A 22,377-nucleotide genomic window follows, 5' to 3' on the forward strand; every position below is an offset into this window, starting at 1 on the left:
AATCTAGAAATGCTGGCATCTTGTGCAAGATAGCTTTTTTATCTTACAGCTGATTGATAGCTAAATTAAGTCAGACTGCTGTGGGAAAATTACTTTGACTTTTCATTGCACAACTGAATTTAGGCCTTTCCACTACTGTAAATGCTATAACACATAGTTATAGAGGTGAAATTTGTAAAGCTGAAAAAAGCATCAATAGATACTGAATTTGAATATAGCATAAGTAAGGAATAAACATAAATTTGATGGTGTGAATTGTATAAAGTAGCACTGGCTACTTCTACATCTCTACAAAAGAGCAGGCTCTGGAAAATCCAAGGCTTACTGCCCATCTATATGGTTGATCTTGGATACTCAATAGATTCTCTGCACATCATCTCTGGTGGCTGGTTTAGTTACTTTCTGACTCATTTTGTGTGTTTGGAACCCCAGACTTTGGAAAGGATGTTCTGACATGCCAGAGGATATAATTTCAAGAGTACAGTATGGAAACAAAATAAAAACTGTTCCTGGTTACTACAAATAGAAATAGTTTGTAATAATAAAAAACAACTGAGGCATCACAGTGACCCTAATCTCTCCCTGGAGCCAGTAGAAAGACACATAGATCTCTAGAAGGTGAATGAACCCATCTAACTATAATTCTAATTAGTAACCTTGGAGGGAAATAGCTTCATAAATTCCAGTAGAGTTAAAATCATCTTGTGCAGGTTCCAGTTTCCTCAACGAAAAAAATGGAGGAGAAATGCACATTCAGAATTTGTTGAAATTCTACATTTCAATGCTACTTACCAGGACCATAGGCACCTTTCTGGGCAAGTGATCAGTTGTGAGCTGTATAAACAGTAAACTAGCCTGCCCATAATCTTTCTTGGGTTACATAAATTATCACAACATTTGTTTACCAATCCCTATATTTGTTATTGGAAAATTATTAGCAAACAAAAAAAAATGTTAACAGTATTTTCTACTTTGGAAAAGATAATTTTACTGTGCTTTTGAAATGTTCTTCCGCTGCACATTGCTATTTATTTAGGTCCCATTGTAAGACCGTAAGGAACCACAACTTACGACTTTCAGAAAGTTCACATGCAAAAAGTGCATTTTGTTCTGCTTGGAAAGTAATTGTCAAAGTTGGTCCTGGATGACATTTTCACATATTTGCTCCAGGTTAAATGTACCATTGCCACATTAAAATCTGAACACATTTCACAGCAAAATACCTCTTTCTGTCTGTGAAAATCAGCCTCTCTGTTTGAAGAAGACACCAAGCCACCTGGAAAACTTCAAAAATATACTTTATCTGGTACAGGTACACTGATTTTTTGTGCATGCAGTGCAGATTTCTGTGAGCTTACAATGCTGCTTTCTACATAATTACTATTTTCATTATAGACATGAATTTAACACTTCCAAGATGAAATTCAATGTCAGTCTGTACTGACAGTCTATTGTCTTATGCTGAAACATTTGAATCTTCTTTTTCAGCAGAAAATCAAAAGACAAAAGCCAGCCTTTCACAAGGAAAAAAGAATATTAAGGGAAGATAAAAGCAGCTCCATAAGTTGTTCCTCAATTACTATTTCCCTTGCTAGGATGAGGTTTCTATACTTGCACAAAGATGAAATACAAGATTTGATGCAAGGGTCATTCAAGTATTAAACAGGATTATGTTTTGTGTGATAAACAACAGACCTGTTCACTTGTTCGTTGGAAATAGTGTAAAGCCAATGCCTTTTGTAACTATATGAATGCAAAATTTTGAGAACTGAGTTTACTGTTTCATAACCCCTGCAATTTCAAAGAATAAACAAGCCAAAGCAAATTGTCAGTGGACATTCATACTCCTACGTGAATTGACATTATCAATAAAATCATAAGCAGTGTATATTTAGTTCCTGTACAACATGGAAAAGAAAACTGCCTATTTTATCTTCCTAACCATGAAATACATCTGACTTTTAAATAGTCTCCCTGAAGAAGTTGTTAAAATTTAAATTTCATTTAAAATAAAACTAATACATTGAGGACACAGTCAAGAGAGAAGCTGAATCATCTACTACATCTATTCCACCTCAAATACCCAAAGAAAGAGCCAAAACAGGCAGAAACTTGATACAGGTAATGCTATATGTAAGGCAGACAAATACTCAGTGTTAGATCCAGTGAAAGATACTGAGCTTGATAAGAATTTTGGAAATCTGGGCCCACAAATGAAGACTCAACATACTGTCAAGTGCTCAGGAGTGTTGTACAGCTGAAGAGAATAGGGAGAGAAAATAGATTCACCGAGGAAGGTAATTTTTATGACTAGCACCTGCAGTTGTTTTGTCAAAGAGATAAGACAGCTCTCTGTTTTCTTTTTCACACAGGGAAAAAAGAAGGCAGTGCTGTGGTCCACTTCTAAAATAATTGCTTAAATTAGCAGGGCACCAGCCCAGGAACTAGGGGAGAAAAGCTCATTTTTCTCACCATTGTGCTTACTACTGGAGAGGGAGACCTGTTAGGTACTTCAGAATAATTCATCACCTCCTGAAATAATGCAGTCTGACTGCCCCAGGAACGGAGGCAGGAGTCAGGCAACTCGGTACTTACGCTAGAGCCGTTCTAGGCTTGTGCAGAAGGAAAAACAGTAATTGTCTTAGGAGGACATGACTCATGCTTTGAATGTACCTTTCTCTCTTCACTGATTATAAAGGAGCCTGGGATGACTAGAGTAGATCTACTAACTTTCAGATATCTGTGTTAGCTGGGTAGATGAGATTTGTGGGTAGATGATGACTTCAACCCATACAGTCTGCCTAAACCCTCTTGTCGGCACTGGTACTATGTCAAGCACAGCTCCTGAGTGCAACAACCAGATATATTCAGTTGAACTAAACACAGGGTCAGATCCAAAATAGAACAATGTCGGGTTTAAGAGGGTCCCTAATTCTCCAGCCCTCAGCTCACTATCCTATCACTTGCCAGCAGCCTCGGCCTGGCTGACATTTGCCAAGGGAGGACCTCTCTCCTCAAGCACGTCACCCAGCGTCACCAAGTTTTAGCTATATAGGCTACTGCGTTGAAAATCATGGTAAGTGCTAGCTGAATCTCTTTGACAGAGAGTAGAAAATCAGAAGGAGGGGTGAAGGTCCAGGGGCTATTCCAAATCAGTCCAAGCCTTTCTTTGGATCTGCTGAGGTCAGCCTGGGGTATCCGATGGAGTCAGTTTTCTCTCTCATTATATTTACGCATTAAGCTTTTTTTTTTCCCTTCACATTTTCTCTTCCTCTCCATTAATTCTTTCTTGAGAAATAGAAAAACTGAAAATACACAGGGAATTAAGACAGTCTGTGCAACAGAAAATGCAAGGATTAACAGGTAATCTTTTCCACATGCTTCCTTGCTTTAGCATTGTACAGGAGCACGTCCACAGACCACAGGCACTAAGCACATACTAAGCACATCAGGAGAGTCTCCAGGCCACCGGTCTACTGGTTTGCCCTTGCCTTAGAGGTTCCCTGTCAGCATCACTGGAAACCAAGCTACATCAAACCCACAAACACCACACTGTCTGGCCATATTCTCCAGAGTGGTTCTTCCTACCTGCAGTCGTACCAGCCACTGCATGTTTGGTACCCATCTCCTCCTCCAGATGCTCCCTAACTTCATTCTAGATTAATCCTTCCTTTGCCATATGAGACTTTGCCCTTCACTGATCAAATACTTCTATCAATTTCTTTGGCTTTCCTTCTGTCAGCGTTCAGAATAAGGAAAAAAATAGTCATTAGTTATTTCAGTCTTCATATATCAAAATTTTAAAGTACTGTTCACTGTAAGTGTCTTGGTTCTGAAGATCCCCAAAGATCTGAAGTACACCCTGTTTCTTTCCTACACACATCCCAGAAAAGTAAAGGTGACAAAGAGCAGTAGTTCCAGTCTGTGCAATTTTCTCTTCCATTTTTACATGATTACAAAACCTTGTTCACGGTCAGACGGAGTGAACGAGACTGTGCCATGGGAGTTTGGGAAGTTGGAAAAGGAAAGGTGGAGATGGGAAATTCCCTGGGAAACTTGTAGGTGGAACTCCTAGACACCATTTTCAGGTAAGATTTTAAAGGATTTAAAGTTTCACAGTTTACTGTGTTTAAGCCTGTAGATCATACGCTGTGCTTAAAGGCTGCAGCTGGGCAGTAGCGGGGAAGGCTGACTGATTCCTCCGGCTATTGCAGTCTGGGTCAGGTTAAACCACTTCAGAAAAAGAGATGGGAGAGGGGATTGTGCTTTCCCAACATATATCTATGTATGCTCAGCCTTGAGACCTGTCTGCAGTGGAGGACGAGGCATGCAGGGATGGAGCAGGGTGTCTACAGCTAGTGCACGGTGTGGGCGACTCCTGCAAGTAGCAGAGCCTGGCTCTGTGGGGAGCTGGAAAGGGTCTGTCCCAGGGAACCACAAATGTGTTTGGAACTACTTAAATTGCTGGATTGTCAATACTGGAGGAAACAAACCTTCTTGTAAAGTCCAGGCAGAGAGCTCTTTTCCAGCATTCATTTTATCTCATTCAGAAGGTCTGACTTTTTCATCATTTGAAGTATTTTTCTTTTCTAGCTCATATACTTATGTTCAAATAAAAACTAGTTTTGAAGACTGGAAGTCATTGGTATCTTCTAGTGCTAAGATAGTGAATGGTGTACAGTCAAACTAGGCTTCTTTTGCGCTCTCTAGAAAGAAGTAAGCGCTTCCTAAAGATCATTTCATCATAAGCCTCAAGGATGAGTAAAATGAAGTGCCCTACAAAGCAAATCTAGAGTGACCAGTTCACACTGGGTAGCTAACTCCTAGTGTCTAAAATTGGGTGTTATGAATCCTTCTTTTCTCATGCTTCTAGTCCTTAATAATATTTTATATAAGCATAAATGTAATACCTATATTTTTTGAAGACTGTACTTGGTTATGGCCCACAAGTTATCTCGGCAAAAATTATCAGACTAGTGATATCTTTTCAAGGAGAACCAAACCTCTGGCCTATTTAATTGCACTCATTTTTTTGAGGATGATTTTTTCATTTATGGTACAAACTGCCATCTTTTAATAGTTATCATTAATAACACTGGAATTTTGTGAAAATAGAAAATCCTGAAGTAGAAACTAAACAAATTCATACAGCAAGGGTATAACTGCGTCACTCTAGTGTAGTAGACATTAGGTTCAAATTTAATTAAAGTTAATATTGTCTAATGTTACAAGTAAGAATTTGTAATAGTGTTTATTACACTTCCACTAAAAGCAGGAAGTAAACCAAAATTGGTATCAAACAGTCTGATGAACTGTTTGAAAGAGCAGCAAGCTTTTAAAATCTCCGTCGTAATTATATGAGTCTTAACAGAACTCTGATCCCACAACCATGCAGGGATGCAATAATGTTTGTAAGTAAAGTAAAGCTAAATTTTTTGCCTTATTAAATTTACATGTCATGTAATAGGCTACACACACAAAGTGACTGCATTTACTGTGTGTATATAATCCCAACAAAATCTGACATTCATAAAAATCTATGAGCTGCAGCCATTTATTTCTTAAATGATTTCTCCTACCTAAGGCACTCATGAGGGACTTTCCCAGAGCTGTCAGTAAAATGAGTGACTGTTGCTTTAGAATCAGGCACGTGAATTCAGTCACAGGGATAAAGAGTGAAAGGAGGCCACAAAGACAAGACAAACAATTCGCTAGATGAACAAAGATAGGATTTTAGCTTGACATATGTGAATCATGGAAGTCTAAAAGACTGTGAAGTCAAAAGAAGTATCTAGGACTGAATGTAACCATGTCTCCTAAGAGTGGAAGAGATCTTCACAAAACACAAAACAGATGATCACCGGTTTAGCAACTAAAGGTACTAGAAAGTGTAAAAAGAAAAACAAAAAAACTAGGCTATCAATGGTGATCCCACTAAAGCCAGTAAATATCTTACTGCTGTTAAGGGATTCATATGGCCATGATAATTTTCATTCACTTCTTCTCCAAAGTACCAATAACCTATAAATAAATCTGATTTTCACTAAAAGTCCATGCTTACAGCGTGTTTGAATGAAATGAGATAGAAAGTACAACTGTACTTTCACAAAAATGTAGGAAGAAACATCAATATATTTCAATCAAAACACATTTGAGGCTTGCTCTCTAAAGCCAGTAACACTTCCTTCTGTTATAAAGGGCTATTCCAATAGTTCAGCAAAGTTAAACTCATTAGTTTTGTCTGCATCATTAAGATAAATATATTTTTACACATTCGGCTTACTGTCCTCGGATCTCTACCACAGATGAGACAATATTTTGTTCAGTCATAGAAATAGGAACAAGTTTCTGTGCTTCACCTCTGCAGTCTGAAAGACGGTGGAAGCCTTACCAAGTTTCCTTCGCCAAACGACTAGGGCAACATTAACCTCATGAAGTATTACGGCTTGGAAAGAACTGTGGATGGAAAGCATGATTTCTTCAGGAGCAGTGTGGTCCAGTTTGGGGCTTGGTATTATAAAAGTAGAGCTTAAGAGGAGAAATCCATCTAATGAGCGAATTCTCACCTTAGTTTTGAAAAGCGCTTGTAAACAAGCCAGCAACGTAGAAATTGCTGCTCACTTTCTGACAGACTGCAAGAAACATATATATTTATGTGCATGTGTGCTTTGAGCCCCATTTAAAACATACCCAAGACAAATTAAAGGCTTTTGTATAGAAGCACATTTTGCATTTTTTCATTTATCTAAACAAACAGCTACCCTGATAGCCTCAAAGGGGATTTGTTCTGTATTGAAAACTTGTCTTGTGAGAAAACAAGAACAGAAGATTTTCTAGCAGGAAAGAGTGAGAAAGACTTGTTAGACTTCAGCATGTTTTAAATAGATACATTTGATTTACCTGCAGTCCCTCAGCATTTGTTTCCTTAGCAGGTAAATGTGTCAGCTGGAAAGTATCACAGTAGATTACAGAGCACAACAACAAACGTTACTTGATATTAATGAAGCAGCCTCTGAAGAGGTGAGGGCTAGCTCCCCACAAAGTAGCATCAACGAAGTCGGACTATAAAACAAACATGAAAACACTACAAGAGATATCTGATGACATGAATGTTACGAAGAAAGGAAAGGTTTTCAGTGCTAGAAAAGTGACTTCAGAGGAGAAACAAAAGAATTGACTTAACGATCTGAAATCTCAAAGCATGAACCCTTATATTGCACATTATGCCTCTGTTCCCTTAAGAAATTTATCCCTTGGACTAGGGGAAGAAGAAAGTTCATTGCAGAGGTAGGAAATATGACAGTGGCAAACACTGCTTGCACATTTGAGAAAGGAATGGAAACCCCCTACAGACTAACAAGAATAACAACCTTTCATTCAGTGAAACCTCAGAAGGATTTGAAGCTGTCATTTTGCCGGCTGAAAGACTAGTGATGTATGCCTCTCAAGTAATGGGAAAAATACAGAAGTAGTCATGGAAGAAAGATTGCTATGAGCATCTTGTAAATATAAATATATACAGAGTCATCTCAATTATCCAAATCACTAGCTAGTCAAACTCTCAATTACTAAAAATAAAATATGTTCCCTGAAGCAAGAAGAGCCAACTAAAGAACAGGGAGAAAGAGGACCTCCCTGAATTTAAGAGCAGAATATTATGCAGATGCCTCAAAGGTGGTATCCTTTATTCCCCTGAGTCATGAAGAATTTTGATTTCTTGCTGGAAGAAGCAAGACATTGTGTTAAAACCCATGTCAGTCATTATAAAAACAAGATATGGACTATTCCTGGGAAGCTCTTTGTACCTGATGTTACTTGAACTTGCTGTTGTTATGATCACCAGATCTCCCCAAAGACCACATCTGCTGTTGTCAGAAGTTACCCAAGTCTGCAAAAGTGTAGTTGTGCACAACAGTTAAGGAAAACTATTTTTTCCCTAATGCTAACTGAGGTGCAAAGTTGAAATCCATGATGGGTTTTTATGTAATGAAATACATCATATGAGGTAACAATCACTAACATTGTGTGCTGCAAAACCCTGAAAATAAGTCATCAAGCACAAAGGAAAAGTAAAATACATAAAGGAAGAGTAAAATAAATGAAGGCACTGAGTAATTGTAAGAATTAAAGTTATTTATTTTGTATAGATACTTTAGTCCTGTGGAGATAAAGGGGACTATCTATATGCTCGCATACGGAGAAAGATCCTATAGAACCCAAGTATGACAGGGTCAATAAATACAAGAAAAAAACATGACAGAGGCATTAAAATTATGTAGGTTCCCTAAGCCACCTTGATCCAAGGTTGAGTAAGTTTATTTGAGTACAGCAAGGAGGATTTTGCTGACAGGCTAAACTCCATTTCAAAACTGATAGGCTGCATAATACAGTACATCAAGTAGCACTGTGTTAATGCATTTTAAATGTCAACTTACACGCAGCGGCAGTGCAGAATGAATAAATACCAGAAAGCACTCCATCATTTAAACATCTGATTCTGAGCAACAATGATCCTTACCAGAGAGGCAACCTCATTTTCTGGCCATTGGATGTAATGGAAGATCCAGATTCACCCCTGTACTTCCCAATCCCTTCTTCCTTGAATACAGCCCAGAGAGTGTGCAGGTCTACCCATACGTTGTACAAGTTTTGAAACAATTACCAGTTTTACAAAACTCTGTCCATTTCAGATGATTTACTTTCCCATTTGTCTGAGCTTTTATCTTAAAGGCTGTGCTTTCCAGCTAGGCATCCCATATGCGATAGCTTTGTATGTAGTTATTTTTGATGATCGCAAATCAGTGATCAAAACTCAGACTATGTTTTTGTTTGGGTCTGTAAGAAACTCACATCTGGTCTGCTTTAAACCCATTGCTAATCAGTATATCTCAGCAAATTAATTAATTAAATCCTTAAAGTCTGTTAGATGCCTTTTTGAATGTACCCTTCATTTTTCTTCAGAAATCAAAAAGAATTAATGGAAAGGAATATGTCACAGTTCAGATAAGAAGAGAAACAAAAGGAAAAAGACAGCAGCAGCTGTGAAAGTCATCCATCACAGTTTCTGAGGTGTCATAAGCTCTTTGAGCATTTTTTTTTCCCTGTGTCAGTTTGCAGGCAGTGGCCCAGGGACCATTAGGGCTGGCAGAAAAGTAGCTGGCTATCTGTCTTGTTTCCAACCGAAGAATAAGGATGACAGAAGGACTAAAAGTAGACACCTAGTTAAATAAAAAGTTGACGCATCAGTGACAGATGTTCTTAAATTCTCAAATGTGTTTAGATCTTTTCAAAATGAACGAATGATATTGCACTGGAAACAGCTAAAAACACGTGGATTCCTTTCTAGTCTTCCTGTTACAACTGACAGAGAGATTCTAATCTCAAAGTCAAAAACTACTGAAGGTACCTAGGACAGAAAGAAAACCTCTCACCTACTTTTTATGTTCTACATAATGAAGCAGTCCAGACACCCATTTTAAAATAGTTCTGAAATTAGAGTAAAAGCATTATTATAATAAACAGTTCCAGAATTACTGGGTGACAGGTAATTCGCATGATGGACTTGCGCTCCAAAAGAACAAAAGAATGTAGTACTCGCTAAAACTGATCTCTGATAGACAAAACTTATTCAACTGTGGTACCTTTATTGGAGCATATAATTAAAAAAACAATGCATCTTTCTACTTAGTTTAACAGTACAAGTCTAAATAGATCAGAATTAACTACAATTAAGTACCCACTGCAGTGTTCTAGGTTAAAAAGGGATAATCTTAGATTTACAGTAAAATGTCCATAACAAGGAAGCAAAGACAGAGAAAAAAAGTATTGAGAACTACAGACAGATATATGTGATAAATAAGCTTTGTAAATATAAACTGAGTGCTTTCTGGTGGATGAACAAGGGGAGGAATAATGCTCTCATCTGTTTGTAGTGTTTCAGGCAACAACTCTGACCTTGCCTTGTTCTATGTTTGGAAATGTCAAAGCAACTTCTTGGCAACATGAGGTTTAATTAATTAATTAATTAATCCTTGCTTAACAAGAAACTACAGTCAAGCAAAGCCTTCATTAAAGGATTACACAAGACCTGATACCCTTTGCTAAATTTTCTGGACTCTTCTCTGGGAGAGGTAAATAGGTTAAAATTCTTGCAAATAAAGATGGGGCAAAGTCCTTAGACTACTATATTTGAGTAGTTTGAACTTGATTATCCACATGAAACTGTATTTTATTGCTTTTTACTTTCAAAATGTCCTTTCATTTTCATTTAAACTCAGTTTTTAAATCAGGGTACATTATTAATAATCTTTCAAATTAATGCTGTAAAACAACTTATACCAATTTATTAAACTGAAAGAGTTTACTTTGCAGGATATTTTAGGAATATATCTATGATTTATGGCAGGTGTGTTTGCAGTGTCCTCTATCCTTTTTGAGCTTGAATGAGCATAAAACCAAAGCAAACATTCCCTGAGCTTCTGCATTTCATCTACTGTCCTGTAAAAGTAAGATAATTTACTCATTTCACCTCACCTTGAATTCAAACTGTAACTGAGCTCAAACCATAGTGAACTTCTTTTTAAAACTATCCTGAATTTAAATTCAAGGGTATTTTAAACGACATAGGACTGGATTTAACACTGACCTACTATTTCGTTGCTTTATCTCAGATCAAGAAACTATTTTTTATTGAGAAAATGGTGAAATGCATGAATTTATTTCTGAGTGCATTTTTTAAAAAATTAGCATGTTTTGGATTCCTGAAGACAAGACTGTCTAATGATATTGAGGGGTGGGTATTAAAACACCTACCTAAAATTACCTCAATGTGAAAGATGGTTTGAAGGCAATGGGCCTGACTTTCCATGTCCTGCAAAAATCTTGGATTACTCTTGTTTTGCAAGCCAGACGTAGTGCTGAGCTACCTATATGTCCCTACAGGTTCATTTTTTGCATTTTATACCCCCTGTCATACTTGTGTTCAAAAGATAGCCATGGAAAACATTGCTACAGCTGAGGCATTTCCAATACCACAGGGACCAGCAATTAGCAAGGATGTCTTGGCAGGTGGGAAGTATCTGGATGGATACTGAAGTGTGCACCAGCAAGAGAGCAGAAGCACATTTATGCATCAAGCAAGTCCCAGTCCTGTTTTTGCATTCTAAGCACATGCAGCAAATAATACCCATAAGTTTCACAGGAAGCTACAACAAAGGAAGAAAGACATTGATGACGCACAACAGATTGAAAAAGGAAACAACAAAAAGACTTGTTTTCACTTTTGTGCTGAAGCATAAAATGCAATGATAGAAATATTATTTTTCTCCTAAATTTGTCTCTTTCACCTGCCTCCTTCCTATCTGAATTCCTACTACAGTTTTAAGAAATAGTCTAAATGCCATTAAAACCACTCATTTTTATAAGTCTAGATTTAGCATGCATGAGAGTCCATACACCTGCTTCCCAATGTTATCAAACTATTTCATTTGACCAGTTACAAATTATGTATTTTAAAATATATCCTCTAATTAAGTCCTTATTTGGTAATCTCTGATGATTCTTACTGAGTAAATAAGGATAAATGACCTAATACAACCTGCAATTAGGGCATTTTAAATGCCTAGAATTCACTACTTCATCTAATTATGCAATTATGGGTTTAAGAAGCAGATTCTTGACATGTCTCCTATTCTGTCAAGACCTAGAGAGGAATTAGTTTACAGATATTTGACCTTAGACATTCTACATCATTATGTACAAAATTCTCTATCAAATGTAATTCCTTTTCATTTATGCTATGAAGTGCATAATAGTATGAAGTACATGATAGTAATATGAAATGCATGATAATATGAACATCGGTTATCTTTTTCTGCATTTTCTCACAAATGGATATTTTCCTGAGTTTTCACAGTGTCCACGGCCTTTTCAGAAGTTACGAAGCTGAGATTATGATGTAAGTCTTCAGTTTTGGTTGTCTGAGTATCATGTAAAGGCCTCTAGATGCAGTAGTACTGATCTAAAGAGTTCAGTCATTTCTGAAGACATTTTTCTTTATCTTCCAAAATACAGATGACAATGTTAGCAACACCAACAGAGACTCTTTTAGTCAAAAGATAAATATGGTCCCAAAAAAGCTGCATGTTGTCTTTTTCTCTAATAATTTTGCTAAAACACTGAATGAGAGCTAGGTGAGAGGACACACAGGGATGAGGAAAGCATCTGTACTCATGTTCTTCTTCCAAAAAAATGCTTCTATTACCACATGTAGACCTACAGGGTAGAGAGCTTTTTATTTTCTCTCTCACAGCCTTTAGACTTCCGTGACATTCCTGAGCACTTACAGAACATCATACAACCCATAGGTAAGTGTAAATGCAACATTATAAAATGTAGAGCAGTTTATCTGCTCTGTGATGCTACAAAACAATAGTGCAAAGATGCATACATTTCTTGGAAGATTCAGAAGGTCCTAAGTTTAACAGGAAAACGCGTAACAGAAATAAAACTGCAGTACAAAACATTTGAAATCATCAGATAATTATTAGGATTGTTATTGTTTATATGTAACAGCCACCATAATGCTTTTTTCACTTTGCAATATTATCTATCAATTCTTTGTCATCTCATAGTGTCTGCTTTGCATATTCAAAAGCTTGGCCACACTCCTACCCACTTTAGGTCAATGGGAGTTTAATGACTGCCTTGAATAACAGGATCAAGCCTATAATGGCTGTCAAACTAACAAAAAATGTTCAATGCCTTTAAGTGAAATGGATGACCTTCTAACTTGCCCTCATGAAAAATGAAGCTGGTAGTCTGATATACATACCATACATGCTCATATCTAGAATTACCCTACAATTTTGCTCTATGGGGTATCCATCATTTGTCACATTACGTTATTTTAAGTAGGCAACCTTGCAATCAATAGCATTAAACATCTTTCTTGGGAAGAAGTGCATTACACAATAAATCTCAGGCAAGCTGACAGAAGGGAAGTTTAACCCTCACTCCCTCAGATACCTCTGGCCAAAGTTTTAAAACCGAAGCCAAAAGTTAGGCAAAGCAGTACAAAATTCAGATGACCTTATTTTTAGGAGGGTTTAGCCTTTGCTGAGCTCAGTGAAGAATGTGAGCTGCATACTTAACACCTGACAGCCCTGAAAAGCAATTGCCCAAATACAGATTTAAGCCCCTCACCTTAGGCACTCAAGTTGAATCATTTAGATCTTTTTGCTTTGGTGGCATAATTCAAGTGATTAGCATATATTGACATATACTATATTAACTTACCTTTCAGCTGTCATACACTTAAGCAGATGGCTCCATATATCATTTGTTTAATAATCCATACGGTATTGTCCTTTCATTAGTAGTTAACTACATGTGTTGGACAATAAATTAGACGAGTGATAGCATATTTTATAGAAAACATGGCAGATAGATAAACTTTAAGATGTCAAGTGATGTGTCAGCAATATCTAGTTCATTATATAAGGCTATCAAATATTTTGGGGAAGTTTCTGAAGATGTAACTTTCTCTTTGGATTTTCTGACCTTCAAAACTGGTATTCCTACTATTTTATTGTCATAGAAAGTACATGCTTACATCATAATTCCAGTTTAACAGGGTTTGCTTTCTGTGTTTCTCTCTCCATTTCACCCATTTCCCAATGAGTGAGCATTCAATACCAATAAATGCTAAAAAGAATAATATGACTGCTCCCAATTCAGGATGTAAAAAAGGCTGCAGAAGGAAAACACCTGAAGTTAGTCCTAGGAAAGTAGTCATTCCTTCAACGCTACAACACTAGCTGAAGTTCCAGAAACCCCCAAAAGTCTGAGTCAAAATTTCCCTTGTTAGTCAGAAGTTTACATGACAATTCGAAAGTGTCTTTGAAGGTAGAGAAGAAAAGAGAAGTATAAAAGGGTGAGAATTACTTCTTTTGCAGTTTCCAAAGCTGCAAAAGCATGTCAGTTTATCATGAGGTCAGTTTAGGATGTTCCATAACATCCTAGAAATGGTAGGATGGTAGAAAACATGGTAGAAAACCAGTAAATGAATGGGGTTATGTGACTAAAAGACAAACATTTCTTATATATTGTTTTAAAGACAAATATGCTGAACCTTGGAGATGCAAACATAAAATTGGAGAAGTATTCTTGCTGTACTTGCCTATTGTAAAACAATCGTCAATTGAATTTTTTTTTCTGTATTGAAATCTAGCACAGTAACAATTCCATTATTTTGTTCTAGCCCCAGACACAAAGCAGCAAAATCCACCATCATTCCACACATAGGTATCATTCAAGACTGGGATTATTCAAACTGAAAATCAAAAGTGAATATAAAATTTACTCCTCTGGTGTCACACTTTGGACTAAAAAATCCTGCTGGCTTTCTGGGTTGGACTGATTTTTTTATACAACTCACAAGACTCACTTTGTATGGCTGTTGTATACTTGAGAAGTAGGCAGAGAGCCTCAGTAAAATCCAAACGCTGCCTCACGCTATTCAACACTGCAGGTTCTGGAGCCCTGACTGAATACCTGGGTCCCAAAGTCTTTCTGACCCAGTCTATGTCAGTGGATTAGGAAATACATAATAGCTCATAGTTGAAATCTGGAGAAGCTGTGCCTATAATCTCCCTATTTTAATTTTCACTGTCCAGTCACGACAAATGTCCAGTGAAAGATCAGGCAATGGTATAGTGTGTTTTTCAAATGTCAAGCAGTTTTGACATACTTAACTAGCTCAAGCTCATTCCTGGTGTACAATACTAGATCTGGGACACGCACAGCCTCCTTCTACCAAGTCCTCGCCTGCCCTGGGGCAGGCATCCTTAACAAGAACCACAGAACCACAGGAAAGCAGCTGCATTTGCTGTGCATGACATGCTGGTATCTATTGCCCAAAACCTCCCAACAGGGAAGGGCGACCTATAGTGCCCTAGACCTTCTCTCAACCACTTTTCACTGTGATTTCTGAGTACCTGAAAAAAAAACATGGACTAGCGGGAGAGCAGTGCTGCTCAGTTAAAAATCTGTAAAGAAATACCTTCTGTAATGCGGATACCAATTACCAACTTGATATTCGCATTGAGTGCAGGTTTGCAACAGTAGTATGAAAGCTGACAAATCCCAGCTAGTACAAATCCTTCTCAGCTCGGTTTGACATGGCCCTATCCAGAGACAGCACAAAACCTCTGAGACATACAGGCCCAAAACAAAGCTCATGTCCCTCCTTTATGCAAGCCACAGACAGCTTTGCAGGCAGGAACTCCCCAAGGGCTCAAGGGTGACAGATGAAATACGCTTACGTTTGCCTTTTCTTTATCCTACCCAGTCAGCACAATCCTAGAGGAAGTCATGGTCCATCAGCGAACCACCACAGAGGACTGAGTCACAGCAGTAGGGGATGGATCAAGGAAAGTTTTTGATAACTCTGAAAATAAAATCAATTTACAGGTTATTCAGAAACTTTTCATCTAGATTCCTTTCCTAAAGAAACAGGCAGGTGGATAATTCTATATATGAACAAAGAAACATATTCTTACTGATGTTAGAGATACAGAACTGTAAAGTATTTCATACACACTAATGAGGAAATCTGTGATAAGCCCATATCTGTCAGAGTAAAGATTTGTTCCTTTTTTCCTACTGAGATGGTTAACTTCTTGCAGCCTTTCTTATTTACATTTTAAATAATGAAACACCCACGAGTACCAGGCGCTTCTCCATTGCTGCTCTGTGCAGAAAGAATATTAATAATGTTATTAATAAAGTTGGGAAGACTGCAATAAAATGTCTCTGCGCTTAAAACAAAGGAGCATCTTGAAGAACTCAGCAGATTTTCTGCTTTATGCAGGTTTGATAACACAAATATGATTAAAATGTTCTCTGCTAGCAGATTAGAAATGCCAATTTATGTAACAGAAACTGCCTAAAGTGTAGGCACATTTGTTCAAAGAGATTGCATTCCCAGTCGGTTACCAAACACTTGCTTCATTGCCTGGTCCTCAAATCCCTTCTCACTTAAGCTACTGCAAATCAGGACGGAATAAATGCCACTGTGATCTTCACCAGTGGAGCTAGAAAATATAGCATCTATGGAGAATATAGGTCCCTCGTGCAGAACCAGAGATATAATCTCAGCACTATGCCAGAAGTTGCACTGCTAAGATAGTAGCTTGACTTGTCCTCTCACCAGCTGCAGTTCACGTTCATCCCACAGCATCTTTGAAAACGTGCTCACATGAGCTGGTTATAATTGATGACAGGCATAACACATATGCTGCACAGTGGATTGCACAATACATTGCAGGACTGAGAACATGTGGAAACAACTGGAACAGTGCTAATGTATTCTGACACCTTCATTTGGGGTGGGGGGGCTCACAGTTTTTTATATACTGCAGGTTGCCGTTAGGAAAATAACTAAAAGGACATATTAAATTCATGCTTCACAGTCTATACATAGCATTTTACGTCTTTCCACAATGCTAAGGGACACATTAGCTCAGGACATCAAAAGTAATTTATTTCACCTTATATCTGCTCTGTATTTCGCCTGGTCTGAAAAAAAACCAAACAAACCAAAAAAAAAACCAAAAAACATTTTAAAAGCCTGAATGGCAGCAGGAAAAGGTTCAGAAAGTGTTTCAGATTTTAGCTTCAACTATATACTTTCCCTGAACAGTAGTGTACAGTGAGGAGGGACACAGCTTCATCCAGGATAAAGATAGTTGTCCTCACCTACTATCAACTGGTTTGTAAGAAATTCTATAGAAGACGTGGGAAAACAGGAGTTAAGCCTAGAAAGAAAGGTAATAGTGGGTGCAGTCCACCAGTAAAATAACAAAGAAGAAAATGTGAAGGAGAGGAAAAAGGGAGTGATGCTGCTTTCTTTCCTCAAGAAGGAAGTCAGTTTTGTAGGACAGACATGCATCTTTCTAACTCGCCTTGATATCTACAAATTGCTTTCCAAATTGCTGAGTTTTCTTATTTGCTGCTTTTCTTTCTTTTCATCCCATTCTTTATTGTCAGGGCTTTTAAAATACAGCAACTAAGATTCGTTACTCTGAGTATGAGCCTGAATTAGACGTTCCTAAGCTTGAATGCTTGAAAATCACTGGAGTCATATTTATACTGTGTTTTCTTCTCGGTAGTAGATTTAACACTTGTGGTGCAGAGTGTATGAGTTTTAGATCAATTACTGTAAATGTATAATTTATCAAGTACTCTGTATAGACAGTCTTGTATCATATATGTATATACTTGAAGCACACAGTGGAAACACAGAAGAAAAAGGAGATGATATAGCCCGTGATCTATTACTGCAACCTGTGCATGCTCTTACAGCTGCTCTGCAGATTCTAACTTCAAAGCCACATTCAATCTTTTCTCTTTTCCTCCTCTGAACCACAGTACAGCCAGTGCACAAATCCCTCAGGTATTCAAGTCCTAGGGCTCAGAGAGCAGAGGAGAGAGATCAGGACTCAAAAAAGCAGATCAAGACTCAGAAACGCACAAGAGAGAATATACTGCTGGCCCTTCTCATTGCTCCTCTCTGCAGAGCAGTCTATGGGTTACATTTATTTGTTGAATTTCTGCGTGGATTGTTACACATATTCACAATACAGCCTGGCAGAATCCATCTAGGACTGTGGACCTCTTCAATGCTGTCATGCAAATAAGAGTAAGGACTGACCATCCAGCAGTGTACGGCCAAGGCCAACCTCCTTCGAAGGTGCCTGTAGTGAAAGAGGACGAGCCTCTGTAGGTCATGGAATCCGGTTGGTGTTGCAGACTGTCAGTTCAGGATTCCTTCAGAAGGAGAATGACAGTATGTAAAAAGGGGGGGATTTTACTCTACTATAAAAAAATGCAGTACACGGATGAATGAGTGATATTGCTAAAACCAGTACAAAGCTCTGAAGCTTTTACAGGTAAACATAACCAAAAACATGTGGGTGGGCTGAAGTTTGAAGTGGGAGCTGGGGAGAAGTGTTCCTGCAATCAGACAAATAGAAGTCTGAAAGGTGAGCTATGTACAGCTGAGAGACCTACATTTTTAGTCAAAGTTGTCAATCACTCTGGGTGAAAATACATGTGAAGACTGTAAAATGCTTCCAGAAATGCCTGAGAGTCCACTGCATGTCTTAAGAGCTCATTTGATTTAAGGACTAGAGAAATACCCTTTTTCCCTAAACCACTGCAAACAACACAATTAAATGAAATAATAATGGCGTTCAGGTCATCTGCAAATATTACGTGTTCAAACCGCTATGATGTTCAATGAATTACATCCTTAAGTGACAGCATATACATATGGAATAACAGTGACCTAAAGGAAAACCCTGAAAATACTCTGTATATAAGAATGATAAACAATTGGGCTTGCTGCTCAATGAAAACACTGGATCAGTGAATACTTGTTACAAAAGCTGTAGACTTCACCACATTGAACACAAAGATTCACAGCAACAGAGGAAGCATTAAAATCAACAACACAGAGAAATGTCTTCAAAGTGCAAGAAAGTCGCTTGGATTCTTACAGAGTGCCTAATGACTTCACATGAAGCAGAGTAAGGCACAGGAATTTCTTTCTACCCACCTCATTGAAGAAGAAACTCTTTCGTATGACTGGGTTCAACATTCAAAGACACAAATACTTTTTTTCAGAAATATTTCATGTCTGTAAATATGTAGACATGGCAACTTTATAAAATATGTAGGTGTGTATGTCTATGGACAGGAACACCAGCTGGAAGAAGAGAGCCTGTTTCCTTTCAGCATGGTGAAAATAAGAGCCTGACTGAATGTGGATTCATTCTTAAGCAGCACAAAAGCTTCTGTGCAGTGTTAGTTATATGGCTCTTACTGTGTCACCATGACCAAACTACAATGCTCTGAAAGCATAAATAGCTTTGCTAACTTGTGTTAATTGAAGATGTTCACAATGCTTCTCCAAGCACTCAAAAATGCAGCAATAGGTGCCAGAGAAAGTCCTTTAAGTAACACAAGAACCTGTAGGTACTTCGTGTTAATAATCGACTCTGTCAAAGAAGAAAATATGCCAGATCTAATACAGTGTGACAGAGAAGGAGCTTTGCAACAATTGTAAGTTTTTTAAAAAAGATTTGTACATTATAAAATCAGATGGATTGTCATGATCATCTAATCTGACTTCTTGTATACCAAATACCATCAAACCTGATCCATTCGTCAAGCCCACAACTTCCCAGTGAGCAAGACTGTAGCTTTCTGAGAGACTTCAGGCTAGATTTAAAAACGTCAGGAAGAAAATTCCTGATAATTAATGTTATTTATACTTTTTTTTTTCTGTTTCTGATTTGCTATGGCATCCTATTATGCTTTTTTTTATTTTTTAATAGATCAAAGGAACTTTTGCTTCTGAATTCTATTCCTTGTTTAAGTACTTCTTGACCCTGGCAAAGATAAAATAAAATTTCTCTAACCTCTTCTTGAGAGCAGGCTTTCTAGGACTGATACTGTTGTTACAGCTTTTTCCTAATTCTGTCCAAGAGCTCAACTTCCCTTTGAAGTATTTCAGTGTTTTGTGGGTTTTGTTAATGCCAGAGAAATAGGAATAACACCTTCTTACGTCTCTATTTGATGTGTCCCTGCTTTTTAATCAAAAGACAGTAAGCATTTTTAACAACTGCAGCATCCTGAAAACTCATTATAAGAAGATGAAGCACCGTTTTTACAGAAGGGTGTTCAGGAAGACGCAAGGCCAAGAGCAGGAGGAACTGGCAGTGTGTTACCTTTCTGATACAGTGTGCTAGTTTCTTCCTTTTCCCCTTTTCTTAGCCTCCCTTTTCAAACCCTATAATCTCTCTGAAACACTTGGAAGAGTGTCCAAAGTGCATGCAATTTGAAAAATGGCAGCAGCTTTTATAATGTAGGGCTGTAACTCAGTGTCATGATCAAGTCGGGCTTGTTTTTCTCCCTGATGCTCATATACTTTCTGCCTCTGGATTACTCTGAACATTCCCTTTTGCACACTTACATGCAACTGCATCATATTTAACACTTCCACTAGTAATTTTCTTTCCCTTCTACTCATGTGTAATTTCATCCAAAGGAATAGTCTGTTTTTCTGAAATACCTCTCACATCGAGATCTTTTTTAATGATCCCCAGAAACTTCCTGAGAAACACATTCTCTCTTTTTTACTTTTCTTTTCTTGCTATTTTCTGCAATTGCTAGTATCTCTTTTTAACTTGTTGTTTCTTTTCCTCAGTGCTACCCTCTCTTTACTTCAGCTGTTCTTTGCTTTTACTTTAAACACTTAAGTTTTCAAATTAACTTTGATCTCTGTGTGGGGGTTGTCCTGGATAGTACTGCTTTTTATCTCTGTTGTATGTCTGCACCTTTTTCTCCATTAATCTTCCAAACCTATAAATTATTGCGGAACATATTTCTATTTTCCCCTCACTGCTTCCAGCCACAGAGAACTCACACTGACTTTAGACTTACTACTTTAAATTGTCCAAGACTTTTATCATTCTCAGCTTTTTGAGAAAGGCTGTTAATATTTTAGGGCTATATTTCGACCTCAGAGAAATAGCTGTAACTCCAAGTGTCTTCGGTGGGAATCTGTAGGTATCTTTCAGGGATGAGTTTGGCCTTCAGTCCACAAACTAAGTTAAAATATGTTCCAGAGTGCTGAGTATGTTCTCTCCACTGTCATGTTATATCCAGTTATGTTGCGTCTCATTCTGGGACATGGGGAGCTGCATCTTCTTCCAAGTTAGGCCTGTGAAACAGCAGAAGAGCCATTCCATTAAAAGAGAAAAATTCAGGCAAAATCTTATTTGGAATGTCTAGAAATACAAATAAAATACAAATAACAAACACATCAAACTACACAGCGTAATTCTTTTATCACTTGGCATTTTAAGGGTGTGGATGAATTTTGGACTAGTGAGAACATAAAAAAGATGAATTCTTCAGCCCGGGCTCCATTGGGAGGCAGAATAACTGCTCACAGCCTTGATCAGTTTTGATACATGAAAACATCCCTCTCATCCACAAAGCCCTCCAGTGATTTACGGTGGGAGAAATATCTTTTGAATATGCATACAGCACTCTGTGTTACAGTATCTGAGGACAGGTCCTCTTGCTAGCAGGTAGTGAGCATTGACCAGTGCATAATTTCAGTCCCTCCCAAAAATCTTTACCCATGTTTGATTTGCTTGTTCTCAGCTGCGTGTTATGTTCTTCAAAAAAACGGGAGGTCACACGGCACTTCTTAGAAAAAGGGGAGATAGCTTTTTTTCTGAGGAGCAGTGCATGTGTTCAGATGGAGAACAGATGGAGCACTGGATCCCCTTCAAAGTTCTGGCTAGTTCAAGGTCCCTGCTGGAAAATCTTTCCCCTCACCACTCTGCATGTTTTATTAGTGCGTGACAGCATGTGAAGGAGGAGGTCCATGCCCCACAAGATGGAAAAGCCAAGTCAGAAAGAATTTAGCATCCTGATTCCTTATGCATTAAAGCACAAAGGCACAATTACTGTAGCACACAAGTTTGCAGCTCACTGACTACCCAGGCACAGGCATGGGCACATGCCCCACATTCAATCTGCCTTACTGGCCTGAGGTGTCCGCCTCTCCTGGTCTCCGTAAGAAGTGTTTCTGCTATGTGATGGCCTCCCATGCTTGCGAGTCAGGACTACCTCTGTTTATTTCTCCATCTGATGACTTCTCCAGGGAACGAACAGATTCGCCCAAAGCATTCAATTTGGGGTCTGTACTGCTCAAAAGCTCTCCAGACAGCAGCAGGACTATTTTTCACAATTATCCAGTTTCAGACATGGCCTTAATATTAAATTATGTTTTCCTTGAAGAGAAAAACATTGTTTTGTGCTAATTGCAACCATAAAACAAAGGGAAAGCATTAATGTGAGAATGGATTCACATGCAAACATACTTTGAAAATAAAAGTGCTAAATTACGCTTTACTGCATTAGCTAACTATGTACAATGCAGTTTTTATAACAATGATATATTGAATTAATACAAATATTCACAGGCTTGAATGAATTCTGTGCTGAATCAGGAAGGCACTTTTTACTATTTTCTAAAAGTAACTGAGCTGCTGATCTCTTCATCAAGAAGGCAATTAATATTGCCCTGATTGTTTCACACAATTAAGGGATATGCCATACATAAACAAATTCTTTTCATTGATCTAAGGATAATTTTACCCCATGTTATCTCTACATTCTGAGACAGTTTGAATACAGATTGCTTCAGATAATAACTACATTTAAAGAAAAACCTCTGAGCAAGTTGGTACTAGCGATTATCATTTAATCACTACAAATCCATTCAATTTTGGGGGG

This window comes from Chroicocephalus ridibundus, chromosome 1 (genome assembly GCF_963924245.1).
Source record: "Chroicocephalus ridibundus chromosome 1, bChrRid1.1, whole genome shotgun sequence".
NCBI lineage: Eukaryota > Metazoa > Chordata > Aves > Charadriiformes > Laridae > Chroicocephalus > Chroicocephalus ridibundus.